The sequence below is a fragment of the Dendrobates tinctorius genome, unplaced genomic scaffold, assembly GCF_039654945.1.
Source record: "Dendrobates tinctorius isolate UK_male_01 unplaced genomic scaffold, ASM3965494v1 ptg000030l, whole genome shotgun sequence".
NCBI classification, from domain to species: Eukaryota; Metazoa; Chordata; class Amphibia; order Anura; family Dendrobatidae; genus Dendrobates; species Dendrobates tinctorius.
In genome coordinates this window covers 5,696,231-5,722,919 of record NW_027361698.1, presented here as the reverse complement: position 1 = coordinate 5,722,919, position 26,689 = coordinate 5,696,231, and the positions used below count along the sequence as shown (strand labels likewise).

At 47.1% G+C, this 26,689-nt stretch overlaps 1 protein-coding gene across 2 annotated transcripts in view; it reads left to right on the top strand.

Annotated features, from left to right (window-relative positions):
- The window catches only part of PPA2 (inorganic pyrophosphatase 2), a 63,734-nt gene that overhangs the window by 1,047 nt on the left and 35,998 nt on the right, over positions 1-26,689 (top strand). The window lies entirely within an intron of this gene.

The window sequence follows — 26,689 nt, the reverse complement described above, 5'->3', positions numbered from 1 at the left end:
ATGTGTTTTTTAAAACGCAGCATGTTTTTTGTAAAAAAACGCAGCATGTTCATTAATTTCTGCTTAGGTCCGCGTTTTTGGCTATTTCCTGTAGTCCAAAAGACGCGTGGAAAAAAGCGCACATTTTTTTTGCTCAAAAATTGCGGCAAAAAACGTGTGTTTTCTGGGAAGGAGACCTGTTTCCTGAGCGTTTAAAAACGCTAACGTGGGCACATAGCCTAACAGTTCCCATCACCAGATCACACATATAGCCAGCAGCTTTTGTTTTGAAAAGATTTTTTTAAGCCGCCACCATAACACGGTAGACTCTTTTGGCCGAGCTCTACTCTACTGTAACCTATTAAATATTTGTTAAAATATGTGATACAATTTAGGTATATTTCTATTTTTCAATTTTTAAAATGACCAATAATATCACATACGAGGGAAAAATACCACCGCACCATGTCCAGACCACATAGTGACCTATAATACCACACAGAAGGAACAAATACCGCCAGACCATGACCAGACCACATATTACCACCACAGTGACTGAATACTACAATACTGATCAGTAATAAAAAAACGCAATACTATCACAATAAGTGTCATTATACACAGGAGATCTGTACTTAGTATGCAGTGTATGTGTACAGGTAATACAGGGATCAATGACATTATACACAGGGCCTCTATACAGTGTATAGTGTCAGTTTATAGGTAACACACCAACTCACCAGTGACGTCTCTAGGTGAAGTCCTTCATCTTTGTTTTTCATCTTTCATCTAGCACAGATCGCCATTATGTCTTCCAGCCAGGGCTCGTCTCTGCAGGAAATAACACAGTTATCTAGAGCTCTGCTTGCAGAACACATTACTAATTTTTCCCAACTTCTACATTACATCACATGAAGAAAAAATGGCGACATAGTGTCGCTCTACACAGTAACAGTACCACCCCCCCCATTTAAAACAGTATACTCAAAAAATAAAATAAATACATCGCTACAGTAATAATATCCCTTAATTAGACCCTGTGGTAATAATATCCCCCATCCTAGCCCCCGTGTGTCTCATTCCTGGCTCCAGTCATACGTTCTCCCATCCCACCCTCATGAGTATCCATTCTGCCCCATATGATCTCCCCATCCTGCCCCATCTGTCTCCATTGTATCCATCCTGCCCCATCATCCTGCACGATCTGTCTCCAACCCTGCCCCATCTGTCTCCAATCCTGCCCCCAGTGTCTCCAGTCATGCCCCCATGTCTTTGATCCTACCCTTTGTGTCTCCATTCATGCCCTGTATCTCCATTCTGCCTTGTGTCTTCAGTCATGACCCGTATTTCATTCTGCCCCTTCCTGTGTCTCACTGTCACATTCTGCCCCCATCGTGTCCAGCGTTCTGCCCCCCATCGTGTCCAGCGTTCTGCCCCCCATCGCGTCCAGCGTTCTGCCCCCCATCGCGTCCAGCGTTCTGCCCCCCATCGCGTCCAGCGTTCTGCCCCCCATCGCGTCCAGCGTTCTGCCCCCCATCGCGTCCAGCGTTCTGCCCCCCATCGCGTCCAGCGTTCTGCCCCCCATCGCGTCCAGCGTTCTGCCCCCCATCGCGTCCAGCGTTCTGCCCCCCATTCTGCCCCCCATCGTGTCCAGCATTCTGCCCCCCATCGTGTCCAGCATTCTGCCCCCCATCGTGTCCAGCATTCTGCCCCCCATCGTGTCCAGCATTCTGCCCCCCATCGTGTCCAGCATTCTGCCCCCCATCGTGTCCAGCATTCTGCCCCCCATCGTGTCCAGCATTCTGCCCCCCATCGTCACCAGCATTCTGCCCCCATAGTGTCCAGCATTCTGCCATCTGCCCCGGGCCCCCCGATCGCCGCTCTCAATAAATATGAAAAAAAAAAACACAAGCTCTTCTTACCTGGCCGTGGTCCAGCGGCGAAGCTTTGGGGGTTCCTCCATGCAGTAGTGCGTGCTCGCTGGCGACTGACAATGACATCAGACGCCAGCGAGGTGTGCGCTGCGGTGGACGTCAGCTGCCAGCATCCGATTGGCTGGCGGCTGTTAACTATTGACGTGCGGGCCCGCATGTTAATAGCGATCATCTGCCGCAGCGCCGAGGGCCCAGTTTAGCGTGCCGGTAGGGCCCGGTGAGCAGAGGAGACCGGTCCCAATGCGGGCCCCCTCTGCCTACCGGGCCCCATACGTCAGTCAGGGCAGTAATGCCCTGATGGCGGCCCTGACCACCATCAGGGGCTTATCTACAGTATTCTGTAATACTGTAGATAAGCCCCCGATGTAACCTGAAGGAGAAGAAAAACAAGTTATGTTATACTTACCGGGGCACAGGGTCGGGTGCGGTGGGTGTCGTGGTCCGGCGCCTCCCATCTTCTAGAGATGACATCAGCCTTACATCTGCCGCGGCTCCTGCACAGGTGTACTTTATCTGCCTGTTGAGGGCAAAGTACTGCAGTGCGCAGGCGCCGGACCTCTCTGACCTTTCCCTCAACAGGGCATAGAAAGTACGCCTGCGCAGGAGCCGTGGCAGAAGTAAGAAGGAGGATGTCATCTCTAGAAGATGGGAGGCACCGGACCGCGACACCCATCAGACCGGACCATGAGTATAATCTAACTTGTTTTTCTTATCTTTCAGGATACATCGGGGGCTTATCTACAGCATTACAGAATGCTGTAGATAAGCCCCTGATGGCGGTGGCTGCAGCTTATATCGGAGAAATGAGGTGACAGATTCCCTTTAAAAAAAAGAAAAAAGGTTTCTGGGGGCATCGTCCCACAAAAAACTACTTTGTAGTGTACATGTGACACATAGGACTGGTCCTGTCTGTTGTGCACCTGTGTCTGTCTACAGCTCATTTTTAAAGGGAATCACTCAGCAGCTTTTTGCTATTGAATCTGAGAGTAGCATGATGTAGAGACAGAGCCCCTGATTCCGGTGATGTCACTTACTGGGCTGCTTGCAGTTTTGATAGAATCTCTGTTTTCTCAGGTGTAGTGTACAGTCATGGCCAAAAGTTTTGAGAATGACACAAATATTAATTTTTACAAAGTCTACTGCTTCATTTTTTCTAATGGCAATTTGCATATACTCCAGAATGTTATAAAGAGTGATCAGCTTAACAGCAATTACTTGCAAAGTCAATATTTGCCTAGAAAATGAACTTTATCCCCCAAAACACATTTCAACATCATTGCAGCCCTGCCTTAAAAGGACCAGTTCACATCGTTTCAGTGATTGCTCCATTAACACAGGTGTGGGTGTTGATGAGGACAGGGCTGGAGATCAATCTGTCATGATTAAGTAAGAATGACACCACTGGACACTTTAAAAGGAGGCTGGTGCTTGGCATCATTGTTTCTCTTCTGTTAACCATGGTTATCTCTAAAGAAACACGTGCAGTCATCATTGCACTGCACAAAAATGGCCTAACAGGGAAGAGTATCGCAGCTAGAAAGATTGCACCTCAGTCAACAATCTATTGCATCATCAAGAACTTCAAGGAGAGAGGTTCCCTTGTTGCCAAAAAGGCTCCAGGGTGCCCAAGAAAGACCAGCAAGCGCCAGGACCGTCTCTTAAAAGTGTTTCACCTGCGGGATCGGGCTACCAGCAGTGCAGAGCTTGCTCAGGAATGGCAGCAGACAGGTGTGAGTGCATCTGCACGCACTGTGAGGCAGAGACTCTTGGAGCAAGGACTGGTCTCAAGGAGGGCAGCAAAGAAGCCACTTCTCTCCAGGAAAAACATCATGGACAGACTGATATTCTGCAAGAGGTACAGGGAGTGGACTGCTGAGGACTGGGGTAAAGTCATTTTCTCTGATGAATCCCCTTTTCGATTGTTTGGGACATCTGGAAAACGGCTTATTTGGAGAAGACCAGGTGAGCGCTACCCCCAGTCTTGTCTCATGCCAACTGTCAAGCATCCTGAAACCATTCATGTGTGGGGTTGCTTCTCAGCCACGGGAACGGGCTCTCTCTCAGTCTTGCCTAAAAACACAGCCATGAATAAAGAATGGTACCAGAATGTCCTCCAAGAGCAACTTCTCCCAACCGTCCAAGAGCAGTTTGGTGATCAACAATGCCTTTTTCAACATGATGGAGCACCTTGCCATAAAGCAAAGGTGATAACTAAATGGCTCAGGGAACAAAACATAGAGATTTTGGGACCATGGCCTGGAAACTCCCCAGATCTTAATCCCATTGAGAACTTGTAGTCAATCATCAAGAGACGGGTGGACAAACAAAAACCTTCAAATTCAGACAAAATAAAAGCATTGATTTTGCAAGAATGGACTGCTATCAGTCAGGATTTGATCCAGAAGTTGATTGAGAGCATGCCAGGGAGAATTGCTGAGGTCCTGAAGAAGAAGGGTCAACACTGCAAATATTGACTTGCTGCATTAACTCATTCTAACTGTCAATATAACCTTTTGCTACTCATAATATGATTGCAATTATATTTCTGTATGTGATAAAAACATCTGACAAACACACATAAAAACCAGAGGCCAGCAGATCATGTGAAAATATAATATTTGTGTCATTCTCAAAACTTTTGGCCATGACTGTAGATGTAGCAGTGGTCTGACTGCTGATCAGTACATAACCCGCACCCACACCACTGGCAGCTCTGTGTGTGCCCTGTGCATTGTAAGTAAGCTGATGATCAGTGATGGGGCGGGCTTACTCAGATTATCTGGACTGCCTGGCACATGTGATTTAGTCCTGTATTGATAATCTCCTGTTGATAAAACACTGATTGTATTGAAACTACATAAAGCTGCTGATCACTGTAATCAGGCTTTCTGCCTCTACATCTTTATGCTCTCAGGCTACAGAGCAAAAACTTGCTGACAGATTTGCTTTAACCCCTTTCTGCCATTGGACGTACTATCCCGTCCATGTGCCCTGGGACTTAATTCCCAAGAACGCGATAGTACATCATAGCGATCAGCGGCACCCCCCGGGTGAGCGCCGCTGATCGCGGCCAGGTGTCAGCTGATTATCACAGCTGACACCCGGCACTATGTGTCAGGGGGACATAGGAGAGAAGCACACAGGGAGGGGGCTCCCTCCGTGCTTCCCTGCGACCCCTGGAGCAGCGCGATGTGCTGCGTCGCTCCGAGGGTCTCCTCTCTGCAGGCCCCCAGATCCAATATGGCCGTGGGGGCCTGCAGAGAGGCGGCTTCTACAGTGCCTGCAGAGAGCAGGCACGAGGAAGCCTGTGCAGCGCCTGTCAGATCGCTGACACCTTATAGTGATGTCCCCCCGGGACAATATAATAAAGTAAAAAAAAAACAAAAAACAATTGTAAAAATAATTTAAAAAAAATCCCCAGTAAATTCTTTTTTTTGTAAATAAAAAAAAAACAATAAAAATGCACATATTTAGTATCACCACGTCCGTAACGACCCACCCTATAAAACTGTCCCACTAGTTAACCCCTATATTTAACCCCTTCAAAAAAATGAAGCAAAAAACAATGCTTTATCATCATACCGCTGAACAAAAAGTGCAATAACGCGCGATCAAAAAGACAGGTATAAATAACCATGGTACCGCTGAAAATGTCATCTTGTCCCGCAAAAAATGAGATGCCACACAGCATCATCAGTGAAAAATAATTATTTTTTATATCAAATTGTTTTCATTGCATAAAAGCTCCAAAACATAAAAAAACTAGATAAATGAGGTATCACTGTAATCGTACTGACCCGAAGAATAAAACCGCTTTATCAATTTTACCACACATGGAACGGTGTAAACGCATCCCCCAAAAGAAATTCATGAAATGCTGGTTTTTGTTCATTCTGCGTCCCAAAAATCGGAATAAAAAGCGGTCAAAAAAGTCACGTGCCCGAAAATGGTACCAATAAAAACGTCAACTCGTCCCGCAAAAAATAAGACCTCACAAGACTCGGTGGGTCAAAATATGGAAAAATTATAGCTCTCAAAATGTGGTGATGCAAAACCTTTTTTACAATAAAAAGCGTCTTAGCGTATGACAGCTGCCAAACATAAAAACCCGCCATAAATAGTAAATCAAACCCCCCTTTATCACCCCCTTAGGGAAAAATTAATAAAATTTTAAAAAAAATGTATTTATTTCAATTTTCCCGTTAGGGCTAGGGTAAGGCTGTGTGCACACTATGCGGTTTCTGCTGCAGATTTTTCTGCACAGATTTGGCTAAATCCGCAGGTCAAATGATGCGGATTAGCCTGCGGTTTTCTCCTGCATTTTGACACTTGGTAATGGAGCAGGTGTCAAACCGCTGCAGATTCCGCACAAAGAAGTGACATGATGCGGATTTAAAACCGCAGCAAATCTGCGTGGAAAAATCCGCAGCATGTGCATTGCATTTTTCATTTGTCATTGAATATAAAGATACTGTACAACGCAGCAGGAACTGCTGCGGATCCGCAGGGTCAAATCTGCTGCGAATCCGCAACGTGTGCACACATCCTTAGGGTTAGGGCTGAGATTAGGGTTAGGGGTGTGTTGGGGTTAGGGTTGAAGTTAGAATTGGGGGGTTTCCACTGTTTGGCCACATTAGGGGCTCTCCAAACGCAACATGGCGTCTGATCTCAATTCCAGCCAATTCTGCATTCAAAAAGTCAAATGGTGCTCCTTCCCTTCCAAGCTCTGCCATGCGCCCAAACAGTGGTTTACCCCCACATATGGGGTATCAGCCTACTGAGGACAAATTGCACTACTAATTTTGGGGTCCAATTTCTCCTGTTACCCTTGGGAAAATAAAAAATTTTGGGCAAAAATATAATTTCTCCTTCGTCTCATTGGGAGACACAGGTACTGTGGGTGTATGCTACCCCCACCTGGAGGCTAACACTAAGTGAACAAAAAGAGGTTAGCTCCTCCTCTGCCGCATACACCCTCGCCCCGATGGCGGGCGTAAACCAGTTTTATGCTTAGTCTCCTTTGGAGGCACACACGTCTGGTTTTCTCTAGACTTTTTTTTTTTTCTTTTTCTCTTTTTCTACGAAGATGAGACAGGGGCGATGGACCCTATTGAAAGGGTCCGATCTCCCCAAACCAGCAACGGGCGAGCACGTGTGAGTATCGCCTCCACGTATCCTCTCCCGCACCGTGGGACATATCTGGGCCGTTTTCCCCAGACTTTTTCCTCCTTCTATGAAGATAAGACAAGGGCAACGGACCCTAAGAAAAGGGTCCGATTTCCCCAAACCATCAACGGGCGAGCACGTGTGAGTGTCCCTCCACGTATCCTCTCCTGCGACGTGGGACATGATGCCCAACTTAGTCCTGACCACCCCTAGGTATCGAAACCATGGGCTGTACAGAGGCACAAGACAGTCCGAGCGGCCCCCACTGCTCCACCAACGCTAGACGGCGGTGCTGCAAGGCGTCGGACGGTCCCTCTCCTCATCCCCGGAAGGAGGACGGAGCTAGGGTGCCTGCACCATCCTGGATATCGCCTCCCCTACCTGATCGGCGAAGTCGTCATGGATGGATGGCCTGGGAGGGCCCTGCGGCAGCGTCCAGAGGGCTGGAGCCCTTAGCTTCATGCGATCGAGGAGCAGCAGCGTGCGAAGGTCCATATTCAGGCTCCCCCTCTCCCTGGCGGTGTTCCTGACGCCGGGTCCCAACGCAGACCGCTCCCTTGTATGTGGTGGCCTGTCCGCCCGCCATCCATCCGCGGGCAGACACTAAAAATCCAGTCCGCGGCTTCGGCCGGTGTTAGGCCGCAGGCGGAAGTCCCTCCCTCCCTTCGCAACGTTACTTCCGGCGGCCAGCCCCTCCGTGGCCTGGGCGGGCGCTGAATAAATTGAGCCCCCGGCTTCACTCCAGGGTAGGTCGCAACCGGGGAAAGACGGCTGCCTCCGTCGGCCCACCCACAGCTGAAGTGCGTGCATCGCGGAGAGAAGCAGCGCACAGCAAGGACACGTGGGGGACACAGGACCGGGGTAAGTGCGACCCCGACCCTAGAGGCCACACTAGTATAATCAAGGAGTGTCCCCCCCCCCCCACCCCCCAGCAGGGCAGTACTGATGCCTGGCAGACACAATATGGCCGGGAAGGGGAAGACGCACACGTTCCTATACGCTGCATGCATCTCCTGTCGGGCCGCGTTTCCGCGTGTGCAGAACAACAAATTATGCGAAGCCTGCGACTCCGAACACGCCCAGGAGCCCTCTCCTGCGACCGAGCTCAGTGTTCCAAATCCCCCAGAATGGGCCCTATCACTATCGCAGTCTATGGCATCGCTTACAAAGGCGATCGAGTCCCTTCATGCCCCAGATAGGGGCAGGGATAGTGTGTCGCCTGTCTGGGAAGGGTCATCCACCTCACAAGAGCCTCCAGCCTGCAGGGGCTGCTCTCACTCCAGGCAGGCACAAAGGAAACGAACCCACATGACGTCTCCCGGCCCATCCATCCCGTGCCTCAGCATCTGTGACGTCGGCGTCTCGCTCTCCTTCGCCAGCAGTCGAGAGCGGGCAGAGTTCAGATTATGACTCAGACGAACCCCTGGACCTAGATACCCCGGGGTATCGAGAAACAGTTGACAGCCTCATCGAAGCCGTCAATCAGACTCTGGGCATTGAGGATAATGTCACCCTTGTCTCAGGCCATAAGGTATCTTTTAAGCGGGCTAAGCGACCGCATAGAGTATTTTGCACTCAGAGTTCGAGGACATAGTGCAAAGTCACAGAGAACGGCCGGATAGGTGTTTTTCGGGCCAGAAGACGCTCGAGGCAAGATATCCGTTTGCCCTGGATCTCTGTAAAAAATGGGCGGAATCCCCAGCCGTGGATCCACCTTTGTCACGCTTGGCCTCTAAAACCCTGTTATCCATACCTAGTGGTTCTTCTATCAAGGATCCCACTGATCGGCTCATAGAAAGCTTGGCTCCCTCAGTATTTGAAGCATCAGGATCAGCACTCTCTCCCTCGTTCACGGCGACGTGGGTAGCCAAGGCCATTAGGTCATGGTTAGAATCATTGAACAAAGCCTTGCAGGATAGGAACCTCCCGACGGAGGTATCGGAGATCGCGAGTCAGATCGCTATGGCTGGTGATTACTTAATGCTTCCTTGGATGCGGCCAATTGCGCGGCGCTTGAGGCCGCAAATGCAATTTCCATTAGGAGGGCCCTATGGTTAAGGACATGGCGGGCCAATTCAACTTCCAAGAAGTCCTTGACTTCCCTGCCTTATCAGGGCGGCCGCCTATTCAGAGAAAGGTTAGACCAGCTCATCTCTGATGCTACAGGGGGAAAGAGCAGTTTCCTCCCGCAACAAAGGGTCAAACCGCCATTTCGCCACCAGGCTCAGGCACGGTTTCGGGCCTTTTGCAACCCTGGGTGGACGGCAGCGGCCAGTTCGGCCGCGCCATGTCGCGCCAACCAAAATAGGGATCGGCGGGTCTCATATAGAGCCAACCCGTTTTGGAGTATGCGTGCTCGCCAGCCCAGGTCGAAGGGAACCATGTCCCAGAGATCCTCAGCTAAATGACTCAGAGCTCTTTTTAGGCGACATCAGCAGAGTAGGCGGCCGCCTGCTCTGGTTTCGCCACGTCTGGGTCACGGTAGCACACGACTCATGGGTGACGGAACTCGTGTCCTCAAGGTACAAGATAGAGTTTGTAAGGTACCCCCCAAAACGGTTCCTTCTTTCCTGTCATTCCAAAGGGGAGGCCCGGGCAAGGGCGTTGATAGGGGCCATCGAGTCACTCCAGCACAACGGAGTCATTATTCCTGTGCCAGAGCACGAGAAGACTCAGGGCTTTTATTCCAATCTGTTCGCGGTCCCCAAAAAGGACAGGACAGTCAGGCCTGTTTTGGACCTGAAGCTCCTGAACAAGTTCATCAGGATCAAACATTTCCGAATGGAATCTCTCCTTTCAGTTATATCGGCCATGGGGCAAGGAGAATACTTGGCCTCTATCGACATCCAAGACACCTACCTACATGTCCCCATTTTTCCTCTGCATCAGAGGTTTCTACGTTTCGCCATCAATGGCCGACATTTCCAGTTTGCAGCACTGCCCTTCGCTCTAGCCACCGCCCCCAGAGTGTTCACAAAGGTTATGTCAGTCGTCATGGCCATCTTACACTCTCGGGGCATAGTCGTCTTGCCATACTTAGACGACCTCTTGGTGAAGGGCCCTTCATTTCGGGCATGCGAGGAGAATGTCAACATCACGCTGGATTCTCTCTCCCGCTTAGGGTGGTTGGTCAACAAGAAGAAATCATCCCTTGTTCCAGCCTAGAAGATTTATTTCTTAGGGATGATCTTTGACACCTCCCGAGGGTTGGTAATTCTCCCTCAACACAAAGCCCTAGCACTCTGGCAAGGAGTCGGGAAGCTTCTCCAACCAGTCCCTCACACCATTCGGTTTGGGATGAGGATACTAGGGAAAATGGTGGCAGCAATGGAAGCGATTCCGTTTATCCAATTTCATCTGCGCCCCCTGCAGCACACCCTTTTGTCATCCTGGGACAAGAACTCGTTCACGCTCGATCATCGGTGTCGGTTGTCCTCTCAGGTCAGACAGTCACTAGAGTGGTGGACAGTCAGTTCCTCCCTTCTTCAGGGGAAACCCTTTCCCCCGGACCAGTGGTTAGTGGTCACAACCGACGCCAGCCTCCTCGGCTGGGGAGCAGTTTTTTCGCCACCACATGACCCAGGGGCAATGGTCGCAACAGGAGGCACGCCTCCTGATCAGCTTGTTGGAAATGCGAGCGGTTTGGCTGGTGCTGCAACATTTTCAGCACCTTCTAGCAGGACGCCCCATCCGGATTCAATCGGACAATGCCACGGCGGTGGCTTACGTAAATCATCAAGGGGGCACCCGCAGCAGGGCAACCATGCGCGAGGTGGGACACGTGCTTCACTGGGCCGAGAGGAACCATTCGGTGATATCGGCGGTCCACATCCCGTGGAAAACTGGGCGGCGGACTTTCACAGCCGGCAGGGTGTTGCATCCGGGGAATGGTCTCTGAACCCCGAAGTCTTCCAGCAGATTTGCCAACGGTGGGGAACACTGGATGTTGATCTGATGGCCTCCACGGTGAACGCCAAGGTACCCATGTTCGTCGCTCGGTCTCTGGACCCGCTGGCGATCGCCGTGGATGCGTTGGTTCTGCCATGGAACCAGTTTCGCCTTCCATACTTATTCCCCCGCTGCCACTACTTCCGAGGGTCATCAAGAAGATCAAAACAGAAAGGGTGCCAGCGGTTCTGCTGACCCCAGACTGGCCCCGTCGAGCATGGTACGCAGATCTAGTGCAGCTGCTCGCCGATGTTCCCTGGCGTCTCCCAGAGCGCCCGGATCTACTGTCCCAGGGCCCGATCTTCCACCCGAACTCGGGCCCTGTGTTTGACGGCATGGCCGTTGAATCTTGGATTCTGACCCAGGCGGGGTTTGGGCACGAGGTGCTCGCTACAATGGTTAGCGCCAGGAAGCCTACCTCAGCGAGAATTTACCATCACACCTGGAAGGTCTTCTTTGTTTGGTGTCGAGAGCGCGGGTTTTCTCCACTGACATTCTCAATCCCCAACATCATGGCCTTTCTCCAGTCGGGCCTAGACTCAGGGTTGGCCCCGAGCTATCTTAGAAGACAGATATCGGCTTTGTCCATCCTTTTCCAGCGAAAAATTGCTACCAATATGCAGGTGAGGACTTTCATTCAGGGAGTCTCCCACTTGGTACCTCCCTATAGGGCGCCCCTGGACACCTGGGACCTTAACCTGGTCCTGGGTGTTCTGCAGGAAGCTCCATTTGAACCTCTACAAGATATTTCTTTGTCGTATCTTTCCTGGAAGATGGTATTCCTTGTAGCCATAACTTCCATTAGGCGAGTCTCGGAGTTGGAGGCCCTATCCTGCCGAGCACCGTTTCTCACCTTCTCACAGGGATAAGGTGGTGCTTAGACCAGCTCCCCCCTTTCTGCCGAAGGTCGTTTCCTCGTTCCACATTGAGGATATTGTCTTGCCCTTGTTTTGTCCAGTGCCAGTACACCGCCTGGAAAAGGCTCTTCACACATTGGACCTGTCGCGGACGGCACCATTTCGGCAGACAGACACGCTGTGTGTGCTCCCCGAGGGACGCAGGAAAGGACTCGCAGCCTCAAAATCGACCATAGCCAGGTGGATCCATCTAACTATTCCAGAGTCCTACCGCATCAGAGGTGCGCCGGTTCCAGCAGGGAGCAGCACACACTCTACTCGGGCAGTGGGTGCCTCTTGGGCGCTTGGGCACCAGGCTTCGACGGAACAGGTGTGCAAGGCATCAACCTGGTCCAGGCTGCACATGTTTACTAAACATTACTATATCCATACTCAGGCTTCGTCAGATGCGAGCCTGGGTAGAAGGATTCTCCAAGCAGTGGTGGCGCACCTTTAGACATGAGGTGCATGTAGCTTGGATTGGTGAGTCAACTTCCCTCCCAGGGACTGCTTTAGGACGTCCCACAGTACCCGTGTCCCCCAATGAGATGAAGGAGAAACATGGATTTTTGTGATAACTCACCGTAAAATCCTTTTCTCCGAGACGCTCATTGTGGGACACAGCACCTACCCTATTAGCCAGTTGGCTTTTGTTTATTTAATTAATGTGAATTTTTGTTGATGTTAGGGTGGTTCCTTTCCAGGCATATTGTTATCTGCACTAAGGCTGATTTTTTGTTGTTCTACTGCTGTTGCACTAAACTGGTTTCCGCCCACAATCGGGGCGAGGGTGTATGCGGCGGAGGAGGAGCTAACCTTTTTTGGTTCACTTAGTGTCAGCCTCCAGGCGGCAGTAGCATACACCCACAGTACCTGTGTCCCCCAATGAGCGTCTCGGAGAAAAGGATTTTACGGTGAGTTATCACAAAAATCCATGTTTTGTGGAAAAAAATATGATTTTTTATTTTTATGGCTCTATGTTATAAACTTCAGTGAAGCACTTGGGGGGTTCAAAGTGCTCGCCACACATCTAGATAAGTTCCTTGGGGGGTTTAGTTTCCAAAATGGGGTCACATGTGGGGGGTTTCCACAGTTTAGGCACATCAGGGGCTCTCCAAAGGCAACATGACACCCGCAACCATTCCATCAAAGTCTGCATTCCAAAACGTCACTACTTCCCTTCCGAGCCCCGACATGTGCCCATACAGTAGTTTTCTCCCACATATGGGGTATCAGCGTACTCAGGACAAATTGGAAACTTTTGGGGTCCAATTTCTCTTGTTACCCTTGGTAAAATAAAAAAATTGGGGACTATAAGATCATGTTTGTTGAAAAAATGTGATTTATTTATTTATTTATTTTTTTTTTTTTTTCACGCCTGGGCGTTAGAAATTTCTGTGAAGCCCTTTGGGGTTCAAAGTTCTCACCACACATCTAGATAACTTCCTTAAGGGGTCTAGTTTCCAAAATGGGGTCACTTGTGGGGGGTTTCCACTGTTTTGGCACATCAGGGGCTTTCCAAACGCGACATGGCGTCCGATCTCAATTCCAGCCAAAAAAGTCAAATGGCGCTGCTTCCCTTCCGAGCTCTGCCATGCGCCCAAATAGTCATTTACCCCAACATATGGGGTATCAGCGTACTCAGGACAAATTGCACAATAACTTTTGGGGTCCTGTTACCCTTGGGGAAAAAAATTGGGGGTAAAAAGATCATTTTTGTGGAAAAAATTGATTTTTTTAATTGTATGGCTGTACGTTATAAACTTCTGTGAAGCCCTTGGGGGTTCAAAGTTCTCACCACATATCTAGATAAGTTCCTTGGGGGTCTAGTTTACAAAATGGGGTCACTTGTAGGGGGTTTCCACTGTTTAGGCACATCAGGGGCTCTCCAAACGTGACATGGCGTCCGATCTGAATTCCAACCTATTTTGCGTTGAAAAAGTCAAACTGCGCGCCTTCCATTCTGAGCTCTGCCATGCGTCGAAACAGTGGTTCCCCCCCACATATCAGGTATCAGCGTACTCAGGACAAATTGCACAATAACTTTTGCAGTCCAATTTCTCCTGTTACCCTTGGTAAAATAAAAAAAATTGGACCTGAAGTAATTTTTTTGTGAAAAAAAGTTAAATGTTCATTTTTTTTAACATTCAAAAAATTCCTGTGAAGCACCTGAAGGGTTAATAAACTTCTTGAATGTGGTTTTGAGCACCTTGAGGGGTGCAGTTTTTAGAATGGTGTCACTTTTGGGTATTTTCTATCATATAGACTCCTCAAAGCGACTTCAAATGTGATGTGGTCCCTAAAAATAAAATGGTGTTGTAAAAATGAGAAATCCCTGGTCAACTTTTAACCCTTATAATTTCCTAACAAAAAAAAATTTTGGTTCCCAAATTGTGTTGATGTAAAGTAAACATGTGTGAAATGTTATTTATTAAGTTTTTTGTGTGCCATAACCCTGTGATTTAAGGGCATAAAAATTAAAAGTTGGAAAATTGCAAAATTTTCAACAAATTTCCGTTTTTTTTTGTTTTTTTTTTACAAATAAACGCAAGTTACAGTTAGGTCCATATATATTTGGACAGAGACAACATTTTTCTAATTTTGGTTCTAGACATTACCACAATGAATTTTAAGCAAAATTCAGATGCAGTTAACGTTCTGACTTTCGGCTTTCATTTGAGGGTATCCACATTAAAATTGGATGAAGGGTTTAGGAGTTTCAGTTCCTTAACTTGTGCCACCCTGTTTTTAAAGGGACCAAAAGTAATTGGACAATTGACTCCAAGACTATTTCATGGACAGGTGTGGGCAATCCCTTCATTATGTCATTCTCAATTAAGCAGATAAAAGGTCTGGAGTTGATTTGAGGTGTGGTGCTTGCATTTGGAATGTTTTGCTGTGAAGGATACATGCGGTCAAAGGAGCTCTCCATGCAGGTGAAACAAGCCAACCTTAAGCTGCAAAAACAGAAAAAAACCATCCGAGAAATTGCTACAACATTAGGAGTGGCAAAATCTACAGTTTGGTACATCCTGAGAAAGAAAGCAAGCACTGGTGAACTCATCAATGCAAAAAGACCTGGGCGCCCACGGAAGACAACAGTGGTGGATGATAGCAGAATAATCTCCATGGTGAAGAGAAACCTCTTCACAACAGCCAACCAAGTGAACAACACACTCCAGGAGGTAGGCATATCAATACCCAAATATACCATAAAGAGAAGACTGCATGAAAGTAAATACAGAGAGTTCACTGCACGGTGCAAGCCACTCATAAGCATCAAGAATAAAAAGGCTAGACTGGACTTTGCTAAAAAACATCTAAAAAAGCCAGCACAGTTCTGGAAGAACATTCTTTGGATAGATGAAACCAAGATCAACCTCTACCAGAATGATGGAAAGAGAAAAGTATGGCGAAGGCGTGGTACAGCTCATGATCCAAAGCATACCACATCATCTGTAAAACACGGCGGAGGCAGTGTGATGGCTTGGGCATGCATGGCTGCCAGTGGCACTGGGTCACTAGTGTTAATTGATGATGTGACACAGGACAGAAGCAGCTGAATGAATTCTGAGGTATTCAGAGCCATACTGTGTGCTCAGGTCCAGCCAAATGCAGCCAAACTGATTGGTCGTCGTTTCATACTACAGATGGACAATGACCCAAAACATAAAGCCAAAGCAACCCAGGAGTTTATTAAAGCAAAGAAGTGGAATATTCTTGAATGGCCAAGTCAGCCACCTGATCTCAACCTAATTGAGCATGCATTTCACTTGTTAAAGACTAAACTTCAGACAGGCCCACAAACAGCAACTGAAAACCTCCGCAGTGAAGGCCTGGCAGAGCATCAAAAAGGAGGAAACACAGCGTCTGATGATGTCCATGAGTTCAAGACTTCAGGCAGTCATTGCCAACAAAGGGTATTCAACCAAGTACTAGAAATGAACATTTTCTTTACAATTATTTAATCTGTCCAATTACTTTTTGTCCCTTTAAAAACAGGGTGGCACATGTTAAGGAGCTGAAACTTCTAAACCCTTCATGCAATTTTAATGTGGATACCCTCAAATGAAAGCTGAAAGTCTGAACTTCAACTGCATCTGAATTGTTTTGTTTAAAAGTCATTGTGGTAATGTCTAGAACCAAAATGAGAAAAATGTTCTCTGTCCAAATATATATGGACCTAACTGTATATGAATGAAATTTTACCACTAACATGAAGTACAATATGTCATGAGAAAACAGTGTCAGAATCACCGGGATCCATGGAAGTGTTCCAGAGTTATTACCTGATAAAGGGACAGTGGTCAGAATTGTAAAAATTGGCCCGGTCATTAACGTGCAAACCACCCTTGGGGGTTAAGGAGTTAAAAGGAATCTGTCAGCAGTATTTTACCCCTCAAAATTATTCAAAGACAAGTCCAGCAGCACCTTTACGTGGACAGTCTGTTCCTCCATTACTGAGAAATCCATATTTAAGTTGATCTGCATATGAGACTGATGTGCTCTGGGCGTGTCAGCACTTTCCAGGCCTTTGACACTCCAGCTGTAGTCTTCACCCAGTGCAGCCTCCTCCTCCTTGACTAACAGCTCCTTTGCTTAAAGTCATACAGCAGAAGGGCTGTCAATCAAGCTGGAAGGAGAAGGCAGAACTGAGTGGCGAATAGGGCTGGAGTGACAGCCTTGAGAAGTGCTGCCACTTCATCCAAAGCACATCCGCCTCATTTCTAGATCGATTCAGACTGATGTCTCAGTGACTGAGGGATCTCCTAGCCAAGTAATCTCATTGCTGGACTTACCATATAAAGAACTACCTGCACATACAAATAGTTTGGGGCATGAAATCCTGCTGATGAAGTCCCTTTAAAGGGAATCTGTTACCACATTTGACCTGTCTAAGCGATCAATAATAAAAGGGCTCAGGAGCAGAGAAAAAGCACTATAGGGTTTTATCCCATATAGATTTTAGATAATAAAAAGGTTATGCTAACCTGGTTCTTTGTGCTTACACAGCAAGGTTAAAGAGGTTATCCACTAGTTTTACATTGGTGACCTATCCTTAGGTCATAGTATAGGTCATTAATATCTGGCTGGAGTCTAACACCCTTCACCCCCCGCTGATCAGCTGTTATCAATGGTGGCGTCCAGAAGTACTCAATTGGCAAGCTGCTCTGTTTACTGATAGTGACCGCTGCAGGGTACTGCACATCCGCCTTCTATTGACTTGGATGAATAGGAGGCAGATGTGCAGTACCAAGCTTCGCCCTCTATCCAAAGACGGAGAAAGTACTTCTGACTGCCGCTGCCACCACCGATACCACCTGATCAGCGCGGGGGGGGGGTGTGCCAGGTGTCGGACCCCAGTCGGTAACCTCTTTAAAGTAATAGGATCCCAGCTGCTGCAGGATCATGGGTCAGCTGACCAGATACATATGTGAAGAAGGAAATTATGTGTTACGCATTGGGCTAGGATGGTAGATAAGGTTATCGCAACCCGGAGTGGACCCTCTGGGCCACGGCTCCAGAGCCCTGGCGGGCGAGCTGACCAGGTGGAGCCACCCCCTATACAGGGAGTGTTAGGGGCAGGCCCACAAGGGATGGAACCGTGACAGCCGGAGCCAAAGGGGCGACTGGGTGAGCACCAGGGACACTAGGGTGGAGAATCAGCGGACCAGCAGAGCGGGGTAACAGTGAACACGGAGCTGGAGAGGGACACGGACGTGGAGCACTCAGGACTGGAGAAAGCAGGAGACTGTAAGAGAGAGAAGTAACAAAAGAGATTAGGACAAGAAATAAAGCTGACTAAGAGTACAATGGGCAGGCGGTACACAGTTAGGACACCAGAGACAAAAGCAAGAGAAGGAGCCAGAGGCGAGACAGGAACAGGACAGGGTGGTAGCGAGGTAACACGCACAGCAGCTACCAAAGAAGGCACAAGCAGAGCAGACAAGGAAGAGACAATGGGCCTGGGAGAGTAGTGAATGCTGGTCAAAGAGACAGCGAGACCACAGCGATACACAGGCGTCTTACCAGGGAAGATGCCGGGAAGAAATAGACGGTGGGCGCCGCCATGTTGAGGGCGGAGCCACCGCGTCACAGGAACTAGACGGAGCGTCGGGCGCAGGAGCGCGGGTCCGACATCGCCGAGGCCAGATGTCAGGAGTGGGAGTGCACCGTGGAGCGGGTGCACGCCGGGAGGTGCGCACGGGGTCGCGCAGGTAAGTATCGGTACCGGTGGAGGATGTGACATTATGGATGTTCCGTCCTCCTTCATGTAACTATTAATATATGTGTTCAGTTATAGACTGCTGAAGAAAGTCCTACCTATATGCCTCATATCAGATGCCTTGTTGATAAATCATCTTTTATCACTTTTTATACATTGCTCAAAATAATAAAGGGAACACTTAAACAACAGCATATAACTCCAAGTAAATCAGTCTTCTGTGAAATCAAACTGTCCACTTAGGAAGCAACACTGATTGACAATCAATTTCACATGCTGTTGTAAAAATGAATTTGACAACAGATGGAAGTTATAGGCAATTATCAAGACACCCTCAACAAAAGGAGTGGTTTTGCAGGTGGGGACCACAGACCACATCTCAGTACCAATGCTTTTTGGCTGATGTTTTGGTCACTTTTGAATGTTGGTTGTGCTTTCACACTCGTGGTAGCATGAGACGGACTCTACAACCTTCACAAGTGGCTCAGGTAGTGCAACTCATCCAGGATGGCACATCAATGCAAGGTTTGTTGTGTCTGTCAGCGTAGTGTCCAGAGGCTGGAGGCGCTACCCGGAGACAGGCCAGTACACCAGGAGATGTGGAGGGGGCTGTAGGAGGGCAGCAACCCAGCAGCAGGACCGCTACCTCCGCCTTTGTGCAAGAGGAACAGGAGAAGCACTGCCAGAGCCCTGCAAAATGACCTCCAGCAGGCCACAAATGTGCATGTGTCCGCACAAACGGTTAGAAACTGACTCCATGAGGATGGTCTGAGGTTCCGACGTCCACAGATGGGGGTTGTGCTCACAGTCCAACACCGTGCAGGACGATTGGCATTTGCCACAGAACACCAGGATTGGCAAATTCGCCACTGGCGCCCTGTGCTCTTCACAGATGAAAGCAGGTTCACATTGAGCACATGTGACAGAGTCTGGAGATGCCTGCAACATCCTTCAGCATGACTGGTTTGGCAGTGGGTCAGTAATGGTGTGGAGTGGCATTTCTTTGGAGGACCGCACAGTCCTCCATGTGCTCGCCAGAGGTAGCCTGACTGCCATTAGGTACCGAGATGAGATCCTCAGACCCCTTGTGAGACCATATGCTTGTGCACTTGGCCCTGGGTTCCTCCTAATGCAGGACAATGCCAGATCTCATGTGGCTGGAGTGTGTCAGCAGTTCCTACAAGATGAAGGCATTGAAACTATGGACTGGCCTGCCCGTTCCCCAGACCTGAATCCGGCTGAGCACATCAGGGACATCATGTCTCGTTCCATCCACCGTCACGTTGCACAACAGACTGTCCAGGAGTTGGCAGATGCTTTAGTCCAAGTCTGGGAGGAGATCCCTCAGGAGACTATCTGCCATCTCATCAGGAGCATGCCCAGGCGTTGTACAGTAGGGAGGTTATACAGGCACGTGGAGGCCACACACAATACTGAGCCTCATTTTGACTTGTTTTACAGACATTACATCCCACTTTAATTTTGTGTGTGACTCCAAATCCAAGCCTCCATTGGTTAATAAATTTGATTTCCATTGATGATTTTTGTGTGATTTTGTCAGCACATTCAACATTGTACAGAACAAAGTATTCAATGAGAATATTTCATTCATTCAGATCTAGGATGTGTTATTTGAGTGTTCCCTTTATTTTTTTGAGCAGTGTAAATTACCTCTTCCCGAATATGAGGTCTTAAGCTGCCTGAAGGATAACTCTGCCTCCAGAGAATATTTTACATGACAGTGGAGTTACCAGTGTGATATGTAACGGCGGCATCCTGATCTCACTGCAGAGCTGTGTGTGATTATAACACTGGTCAACACAAAAAAATCATCAGCAAAGGTAATACGTCTGTTTTATGGAGTTTGATGTGCTGATTCCAAAAATATGCTTAGTTTTGCTCTATCACAAAGTTTCTGAGATAGAAGTATTTTTGTTATTGTGTTATTTCTGCATTTTCAATGTATGTGGTTTTTCTTATGATATTGTTTGCTTTTCTTACTTAAATGTGAATTTTCTTACAGAGACAACATCAGTAAAGGTTTTAGTTTTATGGGAAGGAGTATTGACAGTGCAGTCAACCAATGACTAGAGTTGAGCGAAACAGGTCGGCCAGATTCATAAGTCACCGACTTATGGCAAATTCTGGTTTCGCCGACCGAAACCCGACCACAGCGTGAAGTCGGCCATGCGGTCGGCAAAACGAGCGCCAAAGTCGGATTTCCCAGAATGCTTGCACGTGACTTTTTTCAGCCACTGAGCAAGGACGTACACTGTGGGCAACGTGATGACATTTGCAGCGTCCGGGGAGAGTGAGAGAGAGAGATTTCACACACTTTAAAAAAGCGGTCCGGCATGTAGGTGTGTTTACTGTCCTCCACTCCCAGCCGACTTTGCTTCCCCATTGACTTGCATTGGGTTTCGTGTTTCAGTCGGACCTTCGACTTTTCACGATAGTCGGACGATTTCGTTCGACTCGACTTTTGAGAAAGTCGGGTTTCATGAAACTCGACCCTAAGAAAGGCAAAGTCGCTCATCTCTACCAATGACTGCTTTTTGGAAAGTCACATGTTATGGGGAGGAGCTGACTGTTATGAGGCAGTAAGATTGGAGTCAGTCAGAAACAGATGGTGATGGCAGCAAAGACTGGTATGTGAAACTCTGACAGGAGACAGGAATCTACAGGGATCTGAGCCCTGCCACAGGGAGATAGAAGGGAAGGCAGCGGTAGATAACTATATGGAGTTGTGAGATAAACTAGAGGATTTTCACTACATTTCTGGGAGGGCAAGTCACCACAGATGGGAGAAAACAGCTCAGCCACTGAGATGTAACTGAGTGAGGGTCTCCACAGAGAGAGAACCTGAAAGCAACCAATATCACACTGAGAAACTGCCTGTCTGCAAATGTTCATCTGTAAAGGGCATGTCACACTAAGCGATATCGCTAGCAATATCGCTATAACTTGTGACGTTATAGCGATATTGCTAGCGATATCGCTGTGTCTGATACTTACCTACGACCCGCTCCCCCGCTGGTTATCGCTGATCGCGCGAGAACGTCCTGGACCGTTTCTCGTCGTCTGCTTCCTGCAGCGCTTCCTGCTGTGACGACGAGCGACGCGTGGAGCCGGGCGGGAGGACGCAGGATCGCCTGGTGTGACAGGTAAGTAGCGATCCCCGTCCCCAGCGATGTCGCTAGTGAGATCTGCCTGTGTGGCAGCTCACTAGCGACCACTTAGCGATGTACCAGCGATCCTGACCGCGTCATATCGCTGGTCGGGATCGCTGGTACATCGCTAAGTGTGACAGTACCTTAAGGAATAGGCTGACTCGTTTATCTCACAACTGAATATAGTTATCTACCAGATTATCTCCAGTAAAATCAGTTCTCAATACAAGCTGCCTCTGTCATCTCTGGGGAAATATCTACATATAGTCAGTTGGCTCATTGCATTTTTTTTTTAGTTTTCCACCACCATTGAACTGAACTTACTCTACTGTTTGATCTGATTTATAGGAGAAAAATGCCCCAACAGTGTATCAATCATCCGAACAGATTCTGCTATGCGTGTGGTTCTTTTACACCAAAAGGCCAAGTACCTTCAATCACTCATGATATTAAGAAGATGTACTTTGTGTCCACTTGGTGATCAAGACAAAAGCTGGGCCCCTCATGTGATATACTCAAGTTGTTCAAATGGTCTTCATGACTGGTTGAATATGAGGAAAGTGGCTATGCCATTTGCTGTTCCCATGATTTGGAGAGAACCCAAAAATCATAGTGATGACTGCTACTTTTGTTTTGTCAAACTGAAGGGCTTTTCTACAAAGAACAAACATAAGATTAATTACCCTGAACCGGAATCTGCGATTAGGCTAGTTCCACATGATGGTACCTTGCCGGTTCCTGTACCACCGTTGTCTGTATTGGATGAAAATGAAGTAGGATATGAAGACTATGGAGCTGAAGGTACTGGAGAAGACATTGAGACCTCAAGTCAAGATGAGTATGCACCTGATGGAGCAGTTAAGACGCTGTTGTGAATTCCCTCTCTAACTTTCCTCTGGTGATTACTCTGGGTGGTGGAGCTGGTCAGATTGACAGAGGGGTTGTGAGTTCTCTTTCTGGGCTCACTCTGGTGGTTACTGGAGGTAGTGGAGCTGATCTGATTGACAGAGGCTTGCCACCTGATAATGAGGAAGATGATTGGAGATCTGGGGTTTCAGATTGGGATTTAAGACAGCCGACTCCCTCTATCCCTGCTGGTGATTTTCTTCCTGTGCCTCCTGAGGTCTGATGTCTACTGTTCTGTCCCTGCATGTTCAGCTAAGTGGTTCATTTGCTACTCTGTTTGCATTTGATCTGGTTTTGTCTATCTCTGCTTTGTGCGAGTCAGCCAGCTCCAGCTGGGGCTGTGCTGAATCACCGCCCATATGTTACTGCTTGTGCCAGTTTGCTTTGTCCCCTGTTATATTGGTCTCTTTTTGCTTTGCTTTCAGAATATATCAGAGTGCTGATATAGTGGGGGCGAAGTATTGCGACTTCAGTGTTTTTTGTGCATCAGACGTGTTGGACTTTTTGCCGGGTTTTTTGCATGATTGCAGACAGTGTCTTTCCTGTCCTGTCTAGTCAGTGTGGGCCCCATCGTTTGCTCAGTCTATTTTTCTGCCTGAGTTTGTGTTTTCATCTTGTCCCGCCGACAATATATGTTTGGGGGCTATCTATTCCTTTGGGGTCTGCGCCGTGGCAGTTTAGATTTCCCCTTTCTTGCTTTAGGCTTAGTTAGCTCTCCGGCTGTGCCGAGGCATCTAGGATCATCGTAGGTACGCTCCACGGCTACTGCTAGTTGTGTGGACAGGAACAGGGGTCTGCAATCCACTTAGTTACCAACCTCTCTTGTTTTCTGTGGCTTAGCCTGGGCCTGCTATCCTCCTCGGTGACCCATTCATAACAGGATGCTTTATTCAGCATTAATTAAATGATCTCATCAGAGACCTTTCATTGTCAAAAGATAAAGCTGAACTTTTTGCATCTAGGTTACAACAGAAGAATCTTCTTCATGATGATGTCAAAGTGTGTTATTACCGAAACAGAAGTAACACTTGAAGACAATTTTTTACAGTTGATGGACCAATGGTGTACTGTAACAATGTGAATGGCCTCTTTGAAGAACTGAATCAAAAGTATTTTGTTGCAGATTGGCGATTGTTTGACTCATCTCCCAGAGAAGTTTGAAAGCAGTGTTGCTTCACAATGGAAATATGAAACTATCAATCCCTATTGCTCACTCGTCATCTAAAGGAAAGTTATAAAAATCTGTTATTTTGGATATTATACATGGTGGCTCAGTGGATAGCACTGCAGCGCTGGAGTCCTGGGTTCGAATCCCACCATGAAAAACATCTGCAAGGAGTTTGTATGTTCTCCCCGTGTTTGCGTGTTTGGAAGGTGTTTCCAAGGAAAACATCTGCAAGGAGTTTGTATGTTCTCCCCGTGTTTGCGTGTTTGGAATGTGTTTCCCACATTCCAAAGACATACTGATAGGGAATTTAGATTGTGAGCCCCATAGGGGACAGTGATGATAATGTGTGCAAACTTTAAAGCGCTGCGGAATATGTTAGCGCTATATAAAAATAAAGATTATTATTAATATAATAATATTATCAATGGAATATCTGTGGAGATTTGAAAGTGATTGGTCTGCTAATGGGAATGTAAAGAAGTTCACAAAATATTGTTGCTTCTTGTATTTATGGGACAGTAGAAATACAGTAGAGCATTATGTTAGTCATGATTGGGGACAGAGAAACATCTATACCCAAGTTAGAGACAATGTTCAGCGTAATCCTTTAGTTGCTCCAACAAAAATCTTTCTTCCTCCACTAAATATACAGTTGGGATTGATTAAAAACTTTGTGAAAACCATGGCAAAGACAAATTCACATGGGTTCCAGTACATTTCACAGAAATTCTCCAGCATTTCACCAGCAAAACTGAAGTAAGGGGTATTTGTTGGTCCTCAGATCAGAGAGCTTATGAGAGATGATGTGTTTGAATGAACTCTAAATGATAACGAATTGAGTTTTTTTTAGCTTCACGTGGATCTGTGAAAACTTCTTAGGAAAACAAAAATCTCCAGAATATGTTGAAGGTGTCGAGGAACGCTAAATACATACCAGTGTCTTGGATGTCGCATGTCTCTGAAAATGCACTTTTTGCATTCACATTTAGATTTCTTCCCTCAGAATCTTGGGGATGTAAGCGATGAACAAGGCGAGCGGTTTCACCAGGACATTAAAGTAATGGAACCCCGCTACCAGGGTTTTTGGAATGACTCAATGATGGCAGATTACGGTTGGATGTTATATAGGGACAACCCTGAAAAATCGTTTCAACGACAGTCTAATGTCAAGCACTTTTAATTTATGCTCATATTTTAATTTCTATTTTGTATGTAAAATTATTTTGGTTCAATTAAAACTGTTCTGTAAGGTGAAGCATATTTTTCTGATATATAGATTACGGTTTACTTAATGACAGCTTCTACGGCATCTGCATGCTATAGAAGCGATCAGCCTGCAAAAAAATGATTGTCCCATAGTGGGACAAAGAAAAAAGTAAAAAAAAAAAAAAAAATTTAAATAATTGTAAAAATATTTAAGAAAAAAAATTAAATAATTATAAAAAATCTATATATTCTATCACTAAATAAATATTTGAATGAAAAAATACATCTAAACTATAAAAGTACACATATTTGGTATCGCCGAATCCTCAATGACCCAACCTATAAAACTGTCCCGCTAGTTAACTCCTTTAGTAAACACCATAGAAAAAATAAAAAACTAGGCTAAAAACAATGCTTTATCATCATACTGCCGAGAAAATGGGGAATAACACGTGATCAAAAAGACTGATATAAACAAACATGATACTGCTGAAAACGTCATCTTGTCCCGCAAAAAACAAGCTGCCATACAACTCCATCAGCGGAAAAATAAAAAAGTTATAGCTTTTAGAATAAAGTGATGCAAAATTATTTTTTCTATAAATATTTTTATTGTATAAAAGCACCAAAACATAAAAAAATATAAATGAGGTATCGCTGTAATCGTACTGACCCGAAGAATTAAACTGCTATATCAATTTTACCACACACGGAACAGTATAAACACCCCCCCCAAAGAAATTCATGAATTGCTGGTTTTTGTTTATTCTGTCTCCCAAAAATCGGAATAGAAAGCGATCAAAACATGTCATGTGCCCGAAAATGGTACCAATAAAAACGTCAACTCGCCCTGCAATAAACAAGACCTCACATGACTCTGTAAGCCAAAATCTGAAAAAATTATAGCTCTCAAAATATGGTGATGCAAAAACTATTTTTTGCAATAGAAGGTGTCTTTTAGTGTGTGACAGCTGCCAAACATAAAAATCCGCTATAAAGCCTCTTTCAAACGTTCTGATATTTCCGGTATCGGACATGTCAGTGTCCGTGTGTGTAATACTTGCAGCTCACGTGTGGCATCTGTGTGCCGCATCAGTGCCACACGGACGGGCGCCAGGAAAGAACACGGCTCTCATCCTTCTCCTCTGCTCTGCAGGCGATTGGCGCAAGCAGGGTAGAATCATGAGTTACATTTAAATGATAAAAGAGACAGCAGGCAGCAGCTGATGGGACTATTACTCCCATCAGACTACCCCTGCTGCTGCTAATAACAGTGACAGCAGGAGCGACTGATAGGGGTATTCATCAGCCGCCGCCTGCGCAATAAATGAAATGAAAAAGGCGTGGGTCCCCCCCCCCCCCAATTTTTGACAACAAGCCTTGCTAAAGCTCACAGCTGGGGGTTTGTATTCTCAGGCTGGTAAGGGGCCATGGATATTGACCGCACCAGCCTAAAAATAGCAGCCCTCGTTCATGGTGGTAGCAGGGATCTCACCGCAGCTTGGCCCAGCTGGGAATGGAGCCCAATGACCAGAGAACTTTGATTAAGATGTTTGCCTGGTCAGCGAGTGCTGTTTGCCATTGGAGCAGAGTGCCAGTCACTGGCGTATTGCAACCTCCAAGTGACAACCAATCCAACTGTTCCATTTTCTTGCAACTTTCTTATCGGAGTGCTTTGTAGATCTCAATGCAACACCTTTGACTTGTATTGTGCTGTGGTTATGCTGGTATACGACAAAATATCTTGTAGCCCCAACCTATATCTGGTTTTCATGGGGGTCTACAATTAACCCCTTAAACCCCAAGGGTGGTTTGCACGTTACTGACCGGTGTAACAGGCCAGATTAACCCCCCACCCAGAATATACCCGGGGTTAAAGTGGCCTAGGCTAGATTATACCCCGGGTATATTCTGGCCTAGGCCAAACTATACCCCGGGGTATAAATTGGCCTAGACCAGTTTATACCCCTTCGGGCCAGAATATACCCCCCAGGTATATTCTGGCCTAGGCCAAACTATACCCCGGGGTATAAATTGGCCTAGGCCAGATTATACCCCTCCGGGTCAGAATACACCCCAGCTGCTGTGGA